The following is a 24,764-nucleotide window of genomic DNA, read 5'->3' as shown; positions in this document are numbered from 1 at the left end:
AGAGGAAAGCTCGGATTTGGCTAGAAGAGCAACATTCAGTCAGCTCTGAGAGTGAGGAAAGCCACTGGACAACCAGGGGTGCATCCTGGTGCCCAGCAAACTCTCAAGGTGGGGATTTGCAGTGCAATCAGTGTGGGTACAGGCACCCAGATGGCTCAGGGTGGAGAGAAGCAGAGGGAAAAGGAGATATGGCAGGCAGACCAGATGTCAGCCAATTTTGGGAAAAAGAGAGACACCAGCCGGCACTGAAGTGACTCCAGGGAGAGGGTCAGGGGGAACTGATCAGAAGGCCTGTCACATCCACTCGCCCAGGGAGAGAGGAACTGGGTCACTGAGGGATGTTGCTGTTTTCCTAGGCTTGCTCCTTTCGTCAGGGCCTCGCCGGGCGGGGCTAGCGGGTTTGCTCTCTCAACCTACCGTTGCTGCCTACTTCCTGCTCAGCCACTTATGCCGCCTGCTTGACCCCACTGGAGCGGGGGAGACAGAGGGTGCCTGGAGAGGGTCGGTAGGAGCCAGATCAGAGAGGGCACACCACTGTGCCGAGGTTACCACGGCCAAGGAGGGCCCAGAAAAGGAGCCGAGCAGGTAAGGACACGCAGAGACTTTCACACACAGCGACCGCTCTGGAGACGCAGGCTCGTGGCGCAGGTCTGGTTTATTGAGGAAGTGCTACAGCTTATGTGGGCAGGGAGAGGGGGTTGGTGAGGCGTGGCGAATCTTTATAGGCTGCGGCATGGTGGCGATGTTGATAGGCTGTTGGATTCTTGTTACCAGGGGAAGAGGAAGACTTCAGTTTGGCACGCGCTGGAAAGGCAGCGTGAGCCGTAGCCATTTGGCGTTATTGGCCATTTTAGGAACAGCTGCTGCATGCCTACAAAGGGATTGGGCCGACAGGCGCACAACAGCCCAGGTGAGAGGGAAGCCAGGAGAGACAGCCAGCAAACTGTCAGAACCCAACCAAACTGATAGAAATAGGGGTATGTAGAGGCAGCCAGCAAACTGTCAGGTACCCTACTGGCCTGGAAGAGAAGGGAGCCAGAGAGAGATCCAGTGAGTTGTCAGGAACCCAGCTGGCTCCCTTGGGGAAGAGGAGCTGTGGGACGAGCAGCCTTATGACAAGAAACTTAAACTGACATTTTATTTTAGGTTTTTTATTTTTATGTTATTTATTTTTTATTCTTTATTCTTTTTTTTTCTACATCCAGGTGCCTTACCTGCAGAGGGCAAGCCACAGGATGATTGACTGGTAAGCATTGGCAGACTGAGATAGTTGTTACTGGCCTGTGAGAAAGCATGCTTCTTCTAATTTTTTTTCTTTGTTTTTTATTTCTTTTTTCTCCTTATTTTCTTAATTTCTTTCTTTCTTTCTTTTGCCTTTCACTTCGCCTTGTCTTGATTAGTCTTCATTTTCTTTCTTCTCATCTTTCCAGTCTTTTATTTTATTTTTTGTATTTGTTTTTATTTTCTTCTTCTCCTGACTTTCATATTCCTATTCCTTTTTACTTTTCATGATTTTTCACTCATTACTTATTTTTCTTCCTGGCTCTTTTATGGCTCCTTTCCTGTATATATGTTTTTCTCTTCTTTCTTTCCTGTTTTATGGTCTTAATATTTTTTTGAAGGAGCACAGACAACTACACGGATACAGAAAATATTAAAGAGAATGCTTAACCAAGTGTAAAAGAGGACCTTAACACACACACACACAAAAACCAAAATAAAACCTTAGAGTAGAAAGAGAAGCAACCAACTGAATAACCCCATCAAGATAAACAAATGCCTAGACACCAGCAAAAAATTACAAGCAATACTAAGAAATAAGAAGACATGGCCCAGTCTAATTAACAAACTAAAAAGCAAGAAGAGATGCAGAATGTGGAACAACTAATCAAGGATGTCCAAACAAATATCATGAATCAACTTAATGAAGTGAAAGAGATGCATGATATTAAGAAGACACTGGAGGAACAAACAGAAGAAATCATAAACATACATAAAAAGATAAACAGATTGATGGTGATGAAAGGCACAATGCAAGAAATTAAATATACACTGGAAGCACATAACAGCAGAGTTCAACAGGAGGAGGAAAGAATTAGTGATATTGAAGACTGAATATCTGAAATTGCACAGATAGTAAAACAAGTAGATTTTAAAAAATGGGGAAAATTCAACAGGGATTCAGGGAATTGAATTATAACATAAAATGCACAAACATACACACTATAGGCGTCCCAGAGGGATAAGAAAAGGGAAAAGGAGCAGAAGTGTTAGAAGAAATAGTGGTTGAAAATTTCCCAACTCTGAGAAGGAACATGGATGTACATGTCCAGGAAGTGCAGTACACTCCAAGCAGTATAAATCCTAATAGACATGCCCTGAGGCATATACTTATCAGATTGCCAAAGATCAAGACAAAGAGAATTCTTAAAGCAAAAAAAAAAAAAAAAGAGATCTATCACATATAAGGGAAAATCGATAAGATTAAGCACTGATTTCTCATCTAAACCATGTCAGTGAGAAGGCAGTGGTATGACATAGTTAAGATGCTAAAAGAAAAAAAAAACTGCCAGCCAAGAATTCTGAATCCAGCAAATTTGGCATTCAAAAATGAGAGAGAGGGAAACAGACTTGGCCCAGTGGTTAGGGCATCCATCTACCACATGGGAGGTCCGTGGTTCAAGCCCCGGGCCTCCTTGACCCATGTGGAGCTGGCCCACGCGCAGTGCTGATGCGCGCAAGTAGTGCCATGCCATGCAGCAGTGTCCACCGTGTAGGGGAGCCCCACGCTCAAGGAGTGCGCCCCACAAGGAGAGCCGCCCAGCGTGAAAGAAAGTGCAGCCTGCCCAGGAATGGCGCCGCCCACTCTTCCCGTGCCGCTGACGACAACAGAAGTGGACAAAGAAACAAGACGCAGCAAATAGACACAAAGAACAGACAACCAGGGGGGTGGGGGGGATTAAATAAATAATAAATCTTTAAAAAAAAATGAGAGAGAGTTCAAAATATTCAAAAACAGAATTTAAGAGTTTGTCAACATGAAATCTGCCCTTCAATATATATAAAAAGGGAGTTTTTCACATTGAAAGAATAAAATGGGAGAGAGAAGGATGGAGAAGAGTGAAGAAAGAAAGAGTATTAGTAAGAATAATTTAAAAAGATAAAAAGAGAAATAAAAACAAAATATGACATATAGGAACCTAAAGAGAAAATGGCTAATGTATGTACTGCCTTGACAGTAATAACATAGAATGTTAATGGATTAAACTCTCCAAATCAAAAGACACAGATTGGCAAAATGGATAAGGTAATGTGACTCATCTACATGCTATCTACAAGAAACTCACCTTACATCCAAGGATGTAAGGAGGTCACAAGTGAATGTATTTTACATACAAACAAAAATAATAATAATAATAATAAAGGGTGGGAGGAATAGCTACACTAATATTGGACAAAAGAGACTTTAAATGCAAAACTACTGTAAGAGACAAAGGACACTATATATTAATAAAAGAGTTAATCTGTCAAGAAGGAGCAATCATAAATCATAATGTGGGATTTTAATGCATCATTAACACTATTAGACAGAACATCTTGACAGAGGGTCAATGAAGAAACAGAGACCTTAGTAATATGTTAGATGAATAAGACCTAACAGACATCTACAGAACATTACACCCAAATACAGCAAGATATATATTATTCTCAAGTGCACATAAATCATTCTTCAGTATCGACCACATGCTACATCACAGAAAAAGTCTTAACAATTTTATAAAGATTGAAAGTATACAAACTAATTTTTCTTACCACAATGGAATGAAACTGGAAATTAATAAGGGCAGATAACTAGAATAGGCATAAATACATGGAAGATAAACAACACACTCAGGCAAACAGTATGTCAAGGAAGAAACTTCAAAAGAAAATAGTAGCTACTTTGAAATGAATAAAAATGAGAACACAACTTATCAAAACTTAGGGGATGCAGCTGAAGCAGTGCTGAGAGGGAAATTTATACCCATAAATGCCTATATTAAAAAAGAAGGAAGAACTAAAATCTAAGACCTAACTGCACTCCTGGTTGAATTAGAAAAAGAAAAAAAAAATCTAATCCCAAAGCAAGCAGAAAAAAAGGAAATAACAAAGATTAGAACAGAACTAAATGAAACAGAGAAAAAACACTAGAAGGAAGTGGATGTAATTCAAGCAGTTGAACACCCACCTCCCACTTGGGAGGTCCTGGTTTTGGTTCCTGATGCTTCCTGAAAGAACAAAAACAACAAGCAAATCAAACAAAAAACCAACTCAGGGAAGCCTACGTGGCTCTGATATCACCACTGATCCCACAGAAATGAAGAGCATCATAAGATGGATAACTTAGATGAAATGGACAAATTTCTAGAAACACACAAACAACCTACATTGACAAGGAAGAAATAAAAGAATTCAACAGAGCAGTCACAAGTAGCAAGATTGAATTAGTCATCAAGAACCTCCCAACCAAGAAAAGCCCAGGACCAGATGGCTTCACAATTGAAATCCTACCAATCATTCCAGAAAAAAACAACACAAATCCTGCTTAAACTCTTCCAAAAATAGAAGTGGAGGGAACATTACCTAACTCATTCTATGACGCTAAAATCACCCTATTACCAAAGCTACATAAAGATGCCACAAGAAAAGAAACTACAGACCAATCTCTCTAATGAACTTAGATGTTAAACTTCTCAACAAAATGCTTGCCGATCATATTCAACAACACATCAAATGAATTATGCACCACAATCAAATGGGTTTTATCCCAGGTATGCAAAGATGGTTCAACATAAGAAAATCAATGTAATACAGCACTGTATTATTCTGAAAAGGGATGCCAATACAAAGTTCCAGAAAGCTTTTGGTTTTCATAATGGGCATTTATCTGTGGATAAAAGCTTACAGTTCATACGTGGCAACATATCAGGATCAACAGTAGCTGAATTTGGTGAAAAAGCATCTCTGCTGATGCCTTGATTTGGTCTTTGAACAGAAAGTATCTACAACTGCAAACAAAATAGACCCTTATATGTGCTCCATGAGTTCTAAGCCCTCTCTCAACCTAAGGCAAAGTGGGCATCACCATCCCCAAATCCTCAAGGTTCAAGAATAAAGAAACATAAGGGGGTGGGGTGGCAATGCAACCATGGACAAAATAAACTTATTAATATTGTAGTAATGGAAGAACATGTAACATTGTTGTGAAGATAGTGGTTACTAGAGTTTCTGAGAGGAGGGGAAAGGAAAATACAGCATTTTAGGGCATTGGAATTAAGTATAAACCACACTGTAAACTATAGACCTTGGTTAGTAGCAATGCTTCAATATTTATTCATCAATTGTAACAAATGTACCACACAATTGTAATATGTTAATAGGGGAAGATGTGGGAGGGGGAGGCAGAGGTACATTGCAATCCCTTACACTTTCCATGTAAGTTTTCTGTAATCGATAACCTATTTAAAAATAAAGTTTATTATATAAAAAAGGAAAACTTTTCTCTCTTTCATAAGCACTTTAAAAGAAAACTCAGAATATTTAAGCATGGGTTTTAAAATAACACAACAAATGAAATTACTAAGAGTTCAAGATAAATATATTGAAAAATCAAAGGGTTAGTCGCATTTACCCATGTATTTCTTCTGCCTCATGGCACTTGTTAGATGGCATTTTTGCAGAAGCCTTTCCTTTTTAATGATAGAGATGAAATTTAAGGTTTAGTTGTACATGTATAGCTCAAAAGTATTAATCCTTAAAAAAGGAAAAATTCAGTTCAAACCTGCCATCCAAATAAATCAAACTATTTTCACATTTGCAATTTTCCTTCTAGTTCTTGCTAACTTGTATATAATATTTCCTAAAACTTGTAATTTAATAGAGTCATCCATAGATGGGATAATTTCATATAAAATTCTTTTTCATTGCTTTGATTTATTTACAGGATAATAAGTGTCCCAAAGGGAGGCAGAAAGTTAATGTAAAGTAATAAGGGTAATAAAGTAAAGTAAAATAATAAAAGAGGTGATGTGATCTCAGGGACACCCTAACCAATAGATGCAACTTCACAATCTTACTCTATTTTAATTTTATATGTATTCCTTCCATTTCAGTCAAAAAGGGTCACTGTCATCAAAAAGTAAAAATATCTACAAGAGGCAATATAATAAATAGTGAATTCAATCACAACTCAATGAAAAGAAATGAGATTCTTTAATAGAAGCAAATACCAATAACAGGGAGAGTGTAGACATGTGTAGACATGATACATTAGCATCCTAGCAGAGGATAGAAAGGTAAGGACATACACTTTATGCTTTTCTTAGAGACTTTTATAAACCCAAAGGTTATATAAAAGGATATTATAAGAGCTATTAGAGCTATGTCAGCCCCCATATTTCTTATGAAGCTTTTTACACTAATTTGAAGAAATTCTCCAACTCACAGACACAATCCTTCAGTGTACTTCCACAATGAGTATCCTCACATGTTTTAGATATTATGCTGCTCTGCCCAATATCCTTTTGGAACTTATAAACTCTTCAAGGGCAAGAACAATACCTTACTTAGAATTGCTCTGTATTTCTGGTTCATTAGCAATGTGATTAAATAAAGGTGGGCAAGAATTAGCCTCAAGGGCTAAAACATCACAGGCACAAATGGAATTGTTTTCATCTTCAAGAACCCAACACAGTATGAAACTGAAAGCTATTTGACTTATTTTACCAAGAAAATAAAGAACATTTTCAAATATTTTATCTTATTTACCCACAAAACAGACTCACACAGTTAAAAGGCTATGTATTAATTCCTCCAGTACATAGCCATCACAGCAGAAAATAGAGCTACAATTTTTCTACTTCAGGAAGTGTAACCAGATTCCGTCTAGGTTCTTGACTATGCTGGAGAAATGAATTTCAAGAGCACTTCAGGTTAGTTAGGCCTGTAATTTATTAAGTTAGGAAGGGAAGAGAAATGGGAGAAAATAACAAATCCCAGGTAGATCTGTTAGAAAATAACAGGTCCTTGGGTCCCAGGTAGAGAGAAAGGGGCTGAAAAGTGATAAAGCAGGCTGATTTACAGCCTGCAATTTCCCATTATTAATTACAAATTGCCCCGGTTTTACTTGTCTGGTAATCAGGGCAGGGGAAAACAGTGAGAGCAGGATACAGAAGGCAGGAACAGGCACACAGGTCGAAGGCAAAAGAGCAAGAGAGAGATGTGACCTTTGTGCTTGCTCTTTGAACCATTGCCATTCTGCCTCTTTGCTAATGGCATGGGAGGAGTTCCAGGTGATTGCAGTTTTGATTGATTACCCCACCCATCAATCCCCCAGGAGGACCCCATAATAAGGAAGCTGGAGAATATCTGGAGCGTCTCCTGGCTTCAGGAGGAAATCTCGTTCTGAATGGCAGAATTTTGTGAGGGTCCTCCAGCAGCCATCTTGGGGGTAACGGAGGTCACATGTTCAATGGTGGTGGTTTTTCTGCCAGGTTCCAGATCTGTTTATTGATATCCTATCTAGCCTGCTTCAAAAGCAGTAAGGTCTCCATCAGTCATGTGGGATCTAAGCCCCTCTTGATTTAGAGGTGGAGTGGACATTGCCATCCCAGGGTTCTCAGGTTGGAGGAATAAAGTATAGACTAGAGTGGACTTACTGGCATCCTACTTTAGAATTATTGTGACTCTAGCAATGGAATAAATTATCATTGAGGTGGAGACAGTGGCCACTGGAGTTGCTAAAGGCAGGGAGAGGGGAAAGGAAGTGAGATATGGGACATTTGGGGACTAGGAGTTGTCCTGAATGATACTGCAGGGACAGATGCAGGATATTATATATGATGCCATAGCCCACTGAGTGGACTGGGAGAGAATATAAAATACAATGTAAACTATAATCCATGCTGTGTAGCCATGCTCTAAAATGTATTCATCAAATGCAATGAATGTACCACTCTAATAAAAGAAGTTGTTGATGTGGGAAATGTGGGGGTGTGGGAAGTGGGGCATATGGGAAACCCCTATATTTTTTAAAATAACATTTTGTGAGATCTATATATCTTTAAAAAATAAATAAATATATATTTTTTTAAATTTTGGAAAGGAGCCAAATGGTCCCATCAAGTCAAGAATGAATTATTAGCTAAATAGTAACTAACCTTGAACATAAAATGAGTTTGCTAAATAATATACCCATTCTTAAGTCTCATTCACTTCACATTTCCTCAATACTTATTTTTACATTATACCACCACTACTAGTTAGTGCTAGTTGTTGTCTTCTGCACACATACAGTCCTATGTAGAATGAAAAGTCTTTCACTTGCTTAGTATTTACCATAAAACTGAATATAATGCTGAGCCCCCAACATATGTTCAATGTATGCTCCTAGATTAAGTGGCTGAGTCAGCAATGATTGAAAGGCCAATCAGCATAGCTGTGAGAATCTAAGGCCCCACACAACACAACTGACATAAACTCCTGAATAAATAGAAAAGCCTTAAAAACAGGTTTTAAAAAAACTACTTTTTTCAGGTCCAAATACTTTTCACCAAATTTATATTGAAATTTATATGGTTAACAAAAGATCAATTATTTACATGGGTGGGAAATATTTCTAAAACCTAATAAGCATAGTTATTTTAGAAACTCAGATGACTCACAAAAAACTGATAAGATTGTATACCACATGGAACTTTGCCAAATGAAAGAGAAAGAAGAGAGAGGAGTAAAAAATAAAAACTTATTAACTAATTAAAAAACATACACTACTATGATTTTATAATTTCATTATATTAAATACATTATATTATGTATACATTATATAAATGTAATTACAAATAATTACTTATAAACATTCCCCCAATTGCAAATTAATATTTGTCCAATTTACCTGAATATCAGCAAAAGACTCAAAGACAATAGCAATTCAAACTTTTCAAATGCACTGTTTCAGTCAACAAGGAAGCTAAATGCTCTTAAGAAATAGTCTATAAAATTGCCTTGACAGAGCAGAAGGAATTCAAATAAAACTGCAATATTTATTAGGACATGATACAACCCAGGACTCTACTGAGTTCAGTGGTCCTGTGTCCCCAGAGCCTCTTTGATGCCAAGCCCTTCTGTTTCCCTTTTATCAATTCCCTCATATCAATTAATTCTTGAGTTAATTGCACATGCAGCTTTAATCTGTAGGTAATTACAGCCAATTAATAGTTAGGAGACAGAATTAGCAGTTCTTGGTTTGATTATCTATATAATTAAAAGGGGTGGTAAACTAGAGTTGACAAATAGCATCTTAATCATTTGCATAATCAAACCCCAGATTCTTGCTTGGGCAGCTGAATTCCATCTGTTGTATTAGTTTAAATTTTAGAATAAATGACAGAAATATTTATTTAAATCAATTCATATGTGTTTATTTACAAATATGAACAGGGTATATATTCCAAAATTACTTAAACTATTTACCTGGTTTTTGTTTTGTTAATACTGAGCTGCCTCTAAAAAGATTCAATAAAAATAAAGATTCAACAGACTAAGTTTTGTATACCAGCCAAATCCATGACTGCAATTTTTTATTTTAGTAATATAAAACATCTAACTATGGCTCTTTCTGTACTTCTTTATTAGGTTTTATTTGACAATTTCATTTAAGTGTGTACTGATAGAAAGCAAATAAGACATATATTCAATGATTTTAATCCTTTTTTTACTATCTAATGGTAGCAGATGTTTGTAGATACATAGCAAATAGAAGCAAGATAAGTTTAACATGAGAAAAATAATAGGAGAACTTTATTCTGGTTAAGAAAAAATATAGAACAGTGGCATCATGGTGGAATAGTATCTTTCAGAATTGCCAAATATCTGAACAAGTGTGGCAGGTATTTCCTAGCTAGTAGTGAATTTAAAAAGTTCAAAAAGAATGATTGGTTTTGAGTTCGAAATGGCTTGTTACCTTCAGATGTGAGGCAGCCCCTTTTAAAGGCCCACTAAGACATTATAATGAGAAAAGGAACGATGAAAATTCTCAAAGTCACTGTAGCAGTTTGATATTATTGATGAATTCCAAAAAGAAATACTGATTGCATTAGTAAACTGGTTTGTTCCTCTGGGCATGATTAAATTAGGATTAGGGCTTTGATTGGGTCACATCAGTAGGACGTTGAGTCCCCAGAGGTGGAGGTGGAGCACTGACAGAGAAAACCACACAGCAGAACAGAGAGTGGAGTTTTGAGCTGGAGCTCCAGGAAGTAAACACACAGGAGAAGAACACAGGCATAAAGATGGTTTCATAGACACAGCAGAGGCTTGGGAAGAGAGAGAGCCTGAAAGTCTACAGCTGACCTTTGTAGAGAACAGAGCAGCTGAGACTGGAGAGGAACAAGCCCCAGGAGAGAGATGAGACTTATCCCAGCCTACTGCTGAAATTGGAACAATCTGGGACCACGGAGCCTTAAGAGGTAGATGTCGGCAGCCATCTTGCTCCAAAACATGACAACAGACTTTGGTGAGGGAAGTAACTTACACTTTATAGCCTCATAACTATAAGTTTCTACCCCAAATAAAATACCCTTTAAAAAGCCAACAGATTTCTGGTATTTTGCATCAGCAACCCTTTGGCTGAATAATACAGTCATGAAAAATTAATTCTATTACCAATTTGAAGATGAGAAGGAAATTTCCTCTAATCATTAGAATGATGGAAGAGAATTAAGGAAAGAAATCGGTAACATTCACATTCTTGCCCTTATTAATACTAAAACCCCTCTCCATCTGAATGACAGAAAAAGAGACTTAATCCATACCCTGAAAAATAAACAGAGAAACCTTTATCTACAATGTGGGTCTGTTTTTGAAGAACTACTTTCCTTTCCCTAACCTCATCTACCAAAATCTCCAAGAAAACAACTAGAAAAAGAAGTAATCCTGGCTTTTTGGAAGTAAAGAGCTCTATGCAGAGGCTGAGACAGGAAGTTCTTGATAGCAATACATAGTGGGAATTGTAATTTTTCATGTAATAAATAGCAGAAAATAATAAAGAATGAAGGAATAGAATAGGAAAGATCCCACCTCAATGAAGTGAAAGTGTTCCAGATGGATGTCTGCATGTTCCTGGGAATTAAGCGGAGAACTGAGCAATGACCTCTGTTCATCAACTGTAGAACTAGACAAGTTAATCAGTGCACGAAAGTGAACATGGAGCAGAGCTGAGAAAAATCTACATATTCTGTTTCTACTCATTATCTCTGCATAGACCTATTTCTCCTTATTCGGGGTAGAGGAAACAAAAAATGATACACAAGTAATCATGGAATGCTAGTTAATATTTATCGAGGACTCAGATTGCTAGGTGCTCACCACACATTACCTCCTCTAATTTACACAGTAATCCATGTTATCCCCATTTTATAGAGAGCACTACAATTTAGTAACCTGCCCAAATCCACACAGCTGGTAAGAGTATGTGTGAATCCAGGTCTGTCTGAATTTGGAGTCCATGTGACTGTGATATAAAGGATAGGTCTGTGAGGTTGGCTGAAAAATGGCCCCCAAAGACACACCCATCCTAATTCTGGAACATGAAAATGTTAGTTTATATTACAAAAGGGACACTGCAGGTATGATTAGTTAAGGATTTTGGAATGGGGAGAATATCCTGGATCCTCCAGGTAGGCCCTAAATGTAATCACAACTGTCCTGATAAGATAGATGGAGGCAGAAGGAGATTTGACTACCAAAGAGGAGAAGGAGATGTGACTATGGAATCAAAATGTTGGAGTGATGGAGGAAAGAATCACAAACCAAAGAATGCAGGTGCCTTCAGAAGCTAGAAAAGGTAAGAAACAGATTCTTCTTTAGAGCCTCAAGGAATAACTAGCCTTGCCAACAACTAGATAGCCCGGTGAAACTGATTTTGGGCTTCTGGCCTCTAGAACTGCAAGAGAATAAATATGCTGTTTTCAACACCAAGACTGTGGTAATTTGTTATGGCAAAATAGGAAACTAATATAATCCACAATTCTGATAATCCAGTAAAAGAATTTAGGACTGAAAATAATCTCCTGGACCCAGAAGAAAATTCTAGAAAACTCTTTGGCATCATCAGTATATAAAAAGGCAACTCTGTAAAATAGGAGCCAAAAGCAATAAGGAGAAAATGTAGAATAGGACTTCCAAGATAAATAAAAATGGAAATCAAGACTTTTATAAAGGTAAGAATGACAAAGAAACCAAAAAATGCAATGGCAGAATAAAATGTATTTCAGAGTTACTGGGTCGTGACAGGGCAGGATATCAAACGATGGAGAAAGAATTGACAAACACTCCTGGAATACAGAAAAGGAGTACCCAAGATGAACATTATAAAAGGAGACTATAATTTTAAAAGTACAAAAAATAAATATGTCAAAGGAATCATATTGAAGGTGAAACCATAACAATCAAAAATGATGAATATTTGCTCTTGAAGAAAAATTTTCTGAGTTAAAAAATATATTTGACTCTTCAGAGTTTTAAAACTCACTGCATTCCAGAAAAAAAAATTATTTAAAAGAGACTCATATGCAAATACATTTTGCAAAATGTTAAAATCACAAGAATAAAGTAAAACTATGAGCAATCAGAAAGAAAAATAATCTGCAAAGGTGCACAATTCAGGTTGTTCTCAAATTTCTTTTGCAAAACAACAAAAGAATAATATTGACAGAATTTTTAGGGAAAAGAAAAGGTGTGAAACAAAAATTTCAGAATGAATAAAATTGTCTTTGATGTACAAAGGCCACGGGAAAAACATTCCTAAATATACCAAGTCTCTGAAAATCTGCTCAGAAAACCATGTGCTTTTGGATAAATAAACGAATTAATAAATTTTAAAAATCACTTCTATAATGACCAAAACATGAACCAAAATTAAGGAGAAAAGAATTTAGACACATGGCATCAGTAATTTTTCCCATAATTACTGTGGTACATGTGGCACATGTGGCACATGTAGGCACATGGGTTGTATAGACTGGAATTAAGGTTTGGTGTTGCCAAGTTTTGCCCCACAGTTTCTTTCCTGCTTATTCTTCTTTTCTAGGAAACAAGTAATTCGTTTACTAGGGTATAAACTTGAACTCACTGATATTTCAAATGAACTGTATTTTCAAATAGAATCTATTTCTATGATTACATAAATAATAACCAGTACTACTCTATCATGCACTTACAATGACTTAACATTTTATTTGGTTTGGAACTAGTGTCCAAAGACCCTAGTAACAACAGAATAACAAAGAACAATATGGTGGCTCTGATCATTTCCAAAGAACTTAAAATTGTGATTTGTCTCCTCTCCTATAAAATTCAACCCAATCACCAGAATAATGCCATGCTCCTTATTAGGCACCTTTTTAAATCACAGGAAAAATGTATGCATGTTTCTTTGAAGCTGTGTGATTTAACTAAGGGAAGCCATATATCTGAAAAACATATAGTAAGAAAATATACCAAAATGTTAATGATTATCTCTGTATTGAAGACTACTAGATAATTTTTATTTTTGTGTGTGATAGGACCCTATATTTTCAAAAATTTCTACATTTATAATTAATTCCAGTTATAGAGAAAACACATTAAAATAAGCCTATATAGTTTTATTTAAATAGGTAAAAGTAATGTAAAAAATAAATGACCAAAAACAGCGTCCAGAGAAAGCATCATAGAACTTTAGGAATGCCTTGGATTGAGACACAATTTTATTCCTTTTTTTTCTAAAAATACAATCACAATTTGCTAAACAAATTTGCTTGAACTTCTATTACCTAAAGTAGATATTTCCTTTAAATGTGACCACAAACAATAAGCACAACATTTTTAATATGTTAGAACACATGTCCCCCTCCCAGGAAGAGGGAGGAAGAATACCCGCTGTTGTCCTAGTATCTTTAGCAAACTTTGGTCTTGGGCTTGGAATATGAAGATGATTGGTTAACAAATACATGAACCCAGGGCCTAGATTTCTCAGAGATTTACTTGCACAATGCCAGAGCAGCTACCTGAGTTCATGATTTGAACACCCCATGAGAGGCAATTCACTTGTTATCTTTACCAAGAAGCACTCTTACAAAGCTCATGCTGGTAACAGATTGCAAACACCAGGAGGACAGGGACTGTATCCAGTTCAGTGTCTTATCTCCCACACAACCACAATACCTGGGACCGAATATGTGCTAACATTACATGAATGAATATTAAAATAAATTGGATGATGTGTGTTTTGCATGTGATGGGAAAGTCCCAAGTTTCTAGGCAAAAAGACTGAGGAGAAAAGTGGTGGCAGTTGGGTAACATTTCCATGGGAGTGATCTCAGCAGTCCCCCCAAAAGGAAGTTAAAATTAACCTTTAGTTAGTCTTTTAGTTGTCTCATATAATTCTAAATTTTGAAAAGTTCTTTCAGGTTTATTACATATTAATATATGAACCATACAGATCTTACCTATTTTAATCAAGGCTCCAGTGCCTATGCTCTTACATGCTTAGTGAAAACATAAATTTGAGCAAACGTTTCAGAAAGTAATTTGTCAATATGAATGAAAAGTCTTTAAAATGTTCATATATTTATGTAATATCAATTTCTAGGAATATTCATAAAGAATATTCATAAAGAATTGCCAAAGATTCATTAACAAAAGTGTTTATTATTGTATGATTCATAGTAATTGTGCATAAAACAGTTAACATAGCATGCTTGAGAATACTGTCTTTAGAAATGCCTGCTGGGAAGATTGGTTCTTGGTTGGCCTCTGGGAACTTGGCTGGTAGTTTCCTACATTGAAGGCCAAGAGCTACAGGGTGCCTAAGAGTTGCCTCCTGAGAGTCTCCATGTCGCTCAAATATGACCACTCTCTAAGCCAAACTCAGCCTCAGCATTACCTTCCCTCAAGTGTGAGACATGACTCCCAGGGATGAGCCTCCCTGGCACCAAGGGATTACTACCAATAACCAGCTGATGATGCAACTAGAAAAAGACCATGAATAAAAGAGGGAAATGGTAAAGACAAATGAGTTCATATGGCTAAGAGACTTCAAAATGAGTCAGAAGGTCAACAGAGGTATCACACTTCACATCTCAGCAGGATAGCTGAGACAGTCAAAGTAGATTCAACCCCAGGTAATATGGCCTGTGCATAAATTCAAACTTATTCTATATCCAAGTATGCCTAGTTCCTGGAAAGCCAATTAAATGATATAGGCTCTATAGGCTTTGGATACTCAGGGAGGATGCAGACTAAATGTGTTAATTCAAGCTTACCTGGAATGTGGGGGATATGTATTAATTCAAGACCTATCTGGTACTCAGATAAAACACTTAAAACTCTACGAAACTAACAAAGAAAGTCCTTTTGCATAAAAGCACTGTTTGACACCCCACTCCTACATCCTCTGTAGAAAAGGGACCAAAAATTCTATTTGGGGCTTGGTTTTTATTAGGGCTGAAGTCTGCCGAGCCCGTTGGCTGTTAATAAATCTTCCTTTTCAGATTCTTGCATCCTGGCCTTCAATACCACGTTCACCTGACTTCTCTCTGCCACACACAGATACTGGTGCTCCTGAAGGCTACAGAGACACACAGGTTCTATGGTCATGGCAGATGGCTCTAGAGTTCAGTGCCTTGCCAGTGGGCCCTACTTTGGAATTTGTGTTCCTGAGTGTAATGGAGTTGGACTCAGATGTGACCTGTCTACACATGCCCCTTCTGTCACTTTTACTGAAACTGCGGTTGGCTCTGGGGCTGGTGTATACTCTGAAGACTTAAATCTCTGGATGGTCCATGTGCCAGCTTGGCCCTAAGCCTCAGCAGAGTTGTGACACCTACTCTCCGGTTTGTTGGACTTACCCAGGTCAGCTAACAAGGAAGTGAAGATGATCAACCACCATACCAGGGAGCCATGAGTGTCCACAACTGAAGCAGAAGAATTGCATCCATCAACCATGTGGGATATAAGCCCCCTCTCATTTAGAGGTGGAGTGAACATGACCATCCAAGGATCCACAGGATGGAGGAATAAAATATGGATTAGAGTGGACTTACTAGTATTCTACTATAGAACTATTGTGACTCTAGCAATGGAAATATTTATCACTGATGTGGAGAGAGTGGCCACGGGAGTTGCTGAGGGCAGGGTTAGGGAAGAAGAGGTGTGATGTGGGGACATTTTTGGGACTTGGAGTTTCCCTGAATAATATTGCAGGGACAGATGCAGAACATTATATATCCTGCCATAACCTACTGAATGCACTGGGGGAGAGTGTAAACTATAATCCATGTGGTGTAGCAGTGCTCCAAAATGTATTTTAAAAATGTAATGAATATGCCACAATGATAAAAGAGGTTGTTGATGTGGGAGGAGTTGGGGGGGGGGGTATAGGGAACATTTTTGTGATCTATGTATCTCTTTTTAAAAAAGACATTTTTTTAAAAAATTAAAAATAAATAAATAGTTCCCTACATTGAAATAAAACTCCCCATAAATGTTAAGAGTAGCGTTCATTTTACCTAGACTGTGCAAACAATATGATTTACACTGAACACCTGTCCCTTAGCTTGCTTGAGCTATGGCAAACACCACACAATGAGTTGGTTTAAGCAGTGAGAATTTATTGGCTCATAGTTTTGAGGCTACAAGTCCAAAATCAAGAAAACGGCAAGATTTGCTTTCTCCTAGAAAATTGTAGCATTCTGGTGCTGGCTGCCAGCAATTCTTGTGATTCCTTGCTTTTATATTTCTGCCTACTGTCACATGGAGATGTTCTCTCCTGTTTTAGTTGGTTAGGCCGCTGAAAGCATATACCATAAAATAGGTTGGCTTTAAAAATGAGAATTTATTAGCTTATAAGCTTACAGTTTTTAGGCCATGAAAATGTCCAAATCAAGGCATAATGAAAAAAAAAAAAAAAGCACCATCAATGCAATGCTTTCTTCCTAAAGACCAGCTGCAGGAGATTCTTGGATCCCCTGCCACATGGCAAGGCACATGGCAATGTCTGTTGGTGACTCCCTTCTCCTCCAGTTTCAATGCTTTCAGCTCTTTGTTTCTGTGGCATTCTCTCCTTTTGTCTGAATTTCATTCTCTTATATAAAGGACTCTAGTAAGAGAATTAAGACCCACCCTGGGCCTTGCCTTAACTGAAGTAACCTAATCTAAATGTGTACAATAGATGTACACCCACAGGAATGGATTAACTTTAAGAACATGATTTTTGGGGGGTACACACAGTTCCAAACCACCACATCCTTTCTGGATCTTCCAGTTTCCACTGACTTCCATCTTCCCATTCTCCATAGTCTTCTCTCCTATTCCTCTTTATAAGGTCTCCAGTAATCTGGATTAAGACCCATCCTTATCTGTTTGGGTCACATCTTAACTAAAAATAACATCTTCAAGAGATCCAATTTAATGGCTTCATGCCCACAGGATGTGGATTAAGATTACAAACATGTCAAATGGGGTTCTTAATTCAATCTACTACAACCTCCTTTCCTTCTAGGAGTACGGAATCTTGGACTGTGCTAGGCAAAGGATGCCTTCAAAACTATTCCCAATAGAAATCTTGGGGCACTGAGTCTCTAATGAGCTTCCTTGTTATAAAGCACTTTGCATAAATTGTTACCACTTGTTGCTAGAGAAATTAAAACGTCCTATGACTCCACTGGGAAAGGACTCTTGGAAGCTTGGGCCTGGTTTCATCTGACTCATACACCTCACCCCATGCATCTTTTCCTTTGTTGATTTCCCTTTATATCATTTCACTGTAATATGTATTAGCAGTAAGTACAACCATATGTTGAGTCCTGTAAGTTCTGGCAAATCACTAAACCTGGGAGTGATCTTAGAGACTCATGACATAATAATAAGAGAGAAGAAGCATAAATGTCTAGTAATATGAAACTGGTTAAATAAATTATAATTCATCCATGGAATTGATTATTTTGCAAAAATAAATAATGTTTATGAAGCATTTTTTATATATAACTATAATATAATAAAATTAAAAATATTATATACCTTATATTCTTAGTTATTAACAAAATATATCCATAAACAAAAGACTAAACAAAAATGTACCATATGGTAAAAGTGATAACTTCTGCTTTGATCTTTTTTTCTATAGTCTATTCTTTTCTTTTGCTCTAAATAGGATACCTGTGGAGTTCATGAACCCTTAAGTGCCTGACTAAGAAGCAGCCACTTTTTGAAGAAAGTTATTCTAATTGTTTTTCCCCAAACTTGCTGCTTGGGCTTCAGCAGTCTACAAACACACACATATGAGCTAGACATAAGGAGTTTGGCAACTTTTATGTAGTTTGGCTCAAACTCTACCAGTTTGGTCTCTATACTACATAAAAACAGTATAACACAATCAAACCTCTTCTTTTAACAGTTTAAATGCCAAGTGAATTGACAGAAGCAGGTTATGTTGGCTGAGAAGTTAAGCAACTTTTCTAGCTGTCTCTAAAGTTGATTGATAGCCTCAAGTGTTGGGCAATGTGGAGCCTGGACTGATTGTGGGGATAAGGGGATGACTTTCCATGATGCCTCCATGTATGTGCTCTATCACAAAAGGAAATTCATACATGCAACCTCCTTTAAGTTAAAAGGAGCCTGACCTGAACTTCAGTTTTCCAGAATTTCTTTTAGGAAGATATTTGTTTGTGTCTGTGTCTGTGTTTTGTAATATGAAAGGATATTTAAACTTCAGAAAAAAACTATCTATAAAGTGTTTCATTACAAATTTTTGGTATTTTATTTATTCACAGGTTATGCACCAGAATTATTGTGCAAATTCTATAATGAGTTAGTCTTTTTAGAAAGAATCTAATCTCCTAAAAAAAGGTTAATTTTTAGTTATTTCTACCTGTCTTTAATGATTGGCTTGTCAGAAGACTGAACTTCATTAATGTATCATTATCTTGACTAAAGCTCATTGAAACAATGTTTTCAAAAGAGGACAAATATTCTTGTGCACAAAGTGGCAAAACAAAAGGATAATCCCATAGATTTTTCTTTTGGGCTAAGGAAAACATATACCTATACTGTAAACCACAATATAAAAATGACAGCATTCCATCATCAATTATAACAAATGTGCAAGACTAATACATGGTGTTAATAATAGGGGGTTGTAGGAACAGAAAGATACACCAAATGTAAGCTATGGAACATAATAGGTATATGTTGATGATGCTCTTTCATAATCTGTAACAATTCTCCCACAACAATCCAGGTGTTGATGGAGGGGTATAGTATGGGAATTCCACAGGTTAAGTATGACTGTTCTGTAAGATCACAATTTCTCTAATAAAAAAAATTTAAGGTTAATTCCAGAAAAAAAAAGTTAGCCCTGTTTATTTCTGCATGCTTATTCCACATGTTTCACTCTCCTAATCATAACCAGGAGAAAGCCAGCTTTTTAACTTGCAAGATAGAGCCCATATACACTTGGGAGGGTCCTAACTAAACTTCAGACAGTCTGTGGAGAATTAAATTAAAACTTCACAGGACTTCTGGAAACATGGTGAACTAGAAAAACATGGGATTCTCTTCTCAGAAAACAACTAGAGGACAGGCAGAAATGGCCTGGGGAAAAAAATCTTCTAGGGTTTAGGACAACAGGGGAAGAATGGATACCACCCAGAGGAGAGAGGAACAAGGAAAAGAATCACTAAGGCAAAATTGTGAGTTAAAAGCCACAGATGCAAATACCAGTATTCTCTCCTACACTATAAACACTTTTGAATTCCCAGGCCTTGGAGCCACTGCCTTCAGAAAAAGGGGCCCCAGGCATTCACCTCCCCAGACAAGGGGAAAGAGAAGGACACAGCCTAAGGCTGATTCAACTTTTGACCCACAAGTGTGGTCTGCTGTGTCCCACAAGCCATTCCAGGCTGGCTGGGACTGCACCATTTTTTGTCTTGAGTGCTTGCAAGGGATTAAAGAGATCCAACCCTCTCAATCTCCCTCTCTACTGACCAGAACTGGTTGCTGGGGATACAGAGGAGAGTGGAATTACTTCCTACCCAAGAAAAAGGAGGGGGCTACCACAATGGTTAGAGAACTGCCTCTGAGAAAGTTTGAATTAGGAGGCTCTTAGCCTCCAAGCAAGAGTAACTGTCACATTGATCCAGTCTGTGTTGCAGCAAACACACTCTGACCAGACAGTGAACTGAGAGGGCTGCCAAAATGCACCATCACCTGGCAGACCAAAGAAGTGCATGTGAGGAAATTAAAAGTAAGTAAGAGAGGCTTTTTCCCACCTTTACAGTCTCCCTCCCCAAAGCCCTAGGAAGGAGGGCTGAAATCCATTACTGGGTCCAGGGCCCAGATTTGAGCAACTAACAGGAACAATCCTAAAGACCCAGAACAAGTTGAACCAAAAATCAAAGAACAGCAGTAACACACAGCCTCCCACCACTAAAACCTTACAAGAGAGAGATTGAGTATCTGAGTAAACTCACTATCCTAATCAGATGCCTAGAAAAGCAAAAATATTATAAGCCATGCTAAGAAAATGGAATAAATGACCCAAGCAAAGGAATACATCAAAGCCCCAGAAGAGACTCAGGATTTGAGACAAATAATTAACAAGACCCATGCAAATTTCCAAAATCAAATTAATGAGGTGAAACAATATAGCTAAAAAGCGAAAGGACATCAAGAAGACACAGAATGAGCACAAAGAATTCGAAAACCTGAATAAAAAAGTAACAGATCTTATAGGAATGAAAGACATAATAGGTGAGATCCAACAGCATAACAGAAGACTTATACATCATGACCAAGTGTTATTAGTCCTGGTATGCAAGGGTGGGTCAACATAAGAATATCGAACAACATAATACAGACATTAACAAATCGAAGGGAAAAAAATGCATGACCTTTTCAATCAATGCAGATAGGCATTCAACAACATCCAGCATCATTTCTTGATTAAAAAAAAAGCACTTCAAAAGATAGGAAAACAAGAAAAATTCTTCAATATGATAAAAGGCATATATTAAAAACCCACTGTCAACATCATTCTCAATGGGGAAAGGTTGAAATTTTCTCTGTAAAGACTGGGAACAAGACAATGATGCCCACTGTCACCATAGTTATTCAACATTGTATTAGCAGTTCTAGCTAGAGCAATTAGAAAGAAAAATAATAATAAAAGGCATTCAAATAGGAAAAGAGGAAGTAAAATTCTGTGGATGACATGATCTTATATTTAGAAAATTCTGAAATATCTGTGACAAAGCTACTTAAGCTAAAAAATGAGTTCAGCAAAGTGGTAAGATATAAGATGAACAAGCAAAAATCAGAAATGTTCCTGTACACTAGTATTGAACAATCTGAGGAGGAAATCAGGGGGGGAATTCCATTTACAATAGCAACAAAAGGACTCAAATACATAGGAATAAATTTAACCAAGGAAGCAGAGAACCTATATGCAGAAAACTACAAAACAATGCTAAAAGAAATCAATGAAGACCTAAACATATAGAAAGACACTGAGTGTTCACTGACTGGAAGACTAAATATTGTGAAGATGTCACTCCTATCCAAAGTGATTTATAGATTCCATGCAATATCAATCAAAATTCCAACAGCCTACTTTACAGAAATAGAAAAGGTAATTACCAAATTCATTTGGGAGGCAAAGTGCACTGAAATAGCCCAAAAGTATTCTAAAAAAGAAGAGCAACATGGGAGGAATCTCACTGTCTGACCTTAAAACATTCAAAGCTACCGTGGTCAAAACAGCATGATATTGGCATAAATATAGACAGGTTGATCAGTGGAATAGAATAGAGAATACAGAAATAAACCCTCACCTCTAAAGCCAAATAGTTTTTTGACAACCCTAACATGTTGATGGGACAAAACTATCTCTTCAAGAAGTAGTTCTGGGGGGACTGGATAACCATAACCAAACAAATGAAAGAGGAACCCATCTCACTCCCTATACAAGAATCAATTCAAAGTGGATCAAAGATCTAAATATAAAAGCCAGGACCATAAAATTACTGGAAGAAAATGTAGGGAAACCTTGTGGTATGTGGTGGTTTCTTGGACCTTACACTCAAAGTATGCCCAAAGAAAGATAAAATAGAAAAATGTGACCTCCTCAAAATTAAACACTTTGTACCTCACAGGAGTTTGTCAAGAGGGTAAAAAGGCAACCAACTCAGTGGGAGAAAATATTTAGAAGGAACATGTCTGATAAGGGTTTAATATCTGTGATATATAAAGAGATGCTACAATTCAACAATAAAAAGGCAAACAACCTGGTTAAAAAATGGGCAAAAGACTTGAATAGGCATTTGTCCAAAGAAGAAATACAAATGGCAAAAAGAAAACCCACATGAAAACATGTTCAACTTCATCAGCAACTAGGGAAATGCAAATCAAAACAATGAGATATCATTTCATACCCATCAGAATGGTGACTATTAAGAAAAAGAGAACTACAAATGTTGGAGAAGATGTGGAGAGATAGAAACACTCACTGTTGGTGGGAATGTAGTATGGTACAGCTATTGTGGAGGACTGTTTGGCAGTTCCTAAAGAAATTGAATATAAATTTGCAACATGACCCAGCAATAGCCCTATTGGATATATACTCAGAAGAACTGAGAGCTGCGGCAAGAACAGACATCTGAACACCAATGTTCATAGGGGTGTTATTCACAATTGCCAAAAGTTAGAATAACCCAAGTGTCCATCAACGAATGAATGGATAAACAAACTGTGGTGGATTCACATGATGTAATATTATACAGCTGTAAGAAGAAATGAAGTTATAAAACATATGGCAACATGGATGAACTTGGAATACAATATGTTGAGTGAAGCAAGCCAGATATAGAAGGAAAAATACTGTATGATTGCACTGCTATGAATTAAATATACTGTGTAACCTCAAGGAGTTACCAACTTGAATCTGGGTCAACAGAAAATAGAATGAGGTTAGAGAATGGAAAGCTAAGGGTTAACTTGTGCAGAATTGGTAAAAAGGACATGTGTTAATCTTTGGAAATGAATAAAAGATGAAATCCCAACATAATGTTTGTAACTAGTTGTACTATTATAAGGATATTAAAGTATTTTAAAAGGAAAATCTAAGCCATATATATTACTGAAAGGAAAACTAAAAAACGTAACATGGAACTGTACAGCATAGTAAAACCACATGTGAAATATGGGGGTGGGATTGTGGGAAGATAGTGATGGACTAATAGGCAGAGGTAAAAGCTCTCACAAACACAATGGAGAAAGAGCCAAAAACTGCCTGAGGTCAGCAGATCAGAACAGTGCTACACAGTTTCCAGGAGGGTGAGGGACAGAGAGATGATGAAGCTCCCATGGCAGCTGGGAAGGGCTCCCCTCCTCCACCCCCAAGATACTAAGCTGAGATAAAACACCTGGCTCACTGCAGCTTATTGAGAGGGGAACAGACATCTTCCTCCCTGTCATTTATTTCAAGGGATAAAGGAAGTGAGGTCAGGGTATTTTCTTCACTGAATTTGGCTATCAGAGTCTGCTTTGAATCTCCAGTCTGGACTTTCAACACAGGAAAGCCAAGACTGAAACACTTTCATGGACAGGTGCCCTGACTACTGGCATCTACTGTCCAGTCTGGAAATTGCATGGACAAAAACGGCTCGCTCTGTATCCAACCCCTGGGAGAAAATCTGCTCCCCACTGGTGAGTCCCTGGCCCAACTGTGATACCTTAAACTGGGCAATTTTAAATACCCAGAGTAAGTTGAAAATATATATATCAAAGAAGAGCTGTGGGGAAAAAAAATAGGCAAGAGAGAGAAATTAACCATCAGAGTAAATTCACCAACATATTCAGATGCCTAGACATCAGTAAAAAATTACAAGGCATACTAGGAAACAGGAAGAGATGGCCCAGCCAAAAGAACAAACCAAATATCCTGAAAAGATACTGGATTTACAATTAATCAGTGATAATCACACAACTATCCTAAATCACTTCAAAAAATTTAAAGAAAATATGGCTAAAGAAATAAAGAATATTTAAAAGACACTGAGAATGCATAAAGAACTATTTGAAAGCCTTCAAAGAAAAGTAACAGACCTTATGGGTATGAAAGACATGATGGATGAGATTTAAAAAAAAACACATTAGAGGCACATAAGAGTAGCTTCGACTTGCTTGAAGATAGAATTAGTGATTTCAAAGACAACATTGGAACTGGAAAAGGAGAACAGAAAGAAGAAAAAGGAAAATATCACACAAACATTTGCATTATTGGTGTCCCAAAAGAAAAAGAGAATGGAAAAGGGCCAGAAAGAATATTTGAGTAAATAATGACTGAAAACTTTCCAAATCTTATAAAGGACATAAATATCAATATCTAAGAAGGTCAACACACGCCAAGAAGAATTCATCTGAATAGACCTACCCTGAACTACATACTATACAGAATGACAAATATCAGAGATAAAGAAAGGATTCTGAAAACAGAAGCAGAAAAACTAAGCATCACATGCAAGGGAAACCCAGTAAAATTAAGTACCAACCTCTCATCAGAAACCATGGAGGAGAGAAGAAAGTGGTATGATATATTTAAGGTACTGAAAGAGAAAAACTGCCTGCCAAGAATTCTGTATCTGGCAAAGCTGCCCTTCAAAAATGAGGGTGAGTTCAAAGTCTTCACAGAT

At 37.3% G+C, this 24,764-nt stretch overlaps 1 protein-coding gene across 1 annotated transcript in view; it reads right to left on the bottom strand.

The window, feature by feature from the left end:
* The window catches only part of IQCM (IQ motif containing M), a 470,255-nt gene that overhangs the window by 325,904 nt on the left and 119,587 nt on the right, over window positions 1-24,764 (bottom strand). The gene's annotated exons all lie outside the window — the stretch shown is intronic.

This window comes from Dasypus novemcinctus, chromosome 1 (genome assembly GCF_030445035.2).
Source record: "Dasypus novemcinctus isolate mDasNov1 chromosome 1, mDasNov1.1.hap2, whole genome shotgun sequence".
Lineage (NCBI taxonomy): Eukaryota > Metazoa > Chordata > Mammalia > Cingulata > Dasypodidae > Dasypus > Dasypus novemcinctus.
The sequence above is the reverse complement of the archived record's forward strand: the minus strand, read 5'-3'. Positions and strand labels throughout refer to the sequence as shown.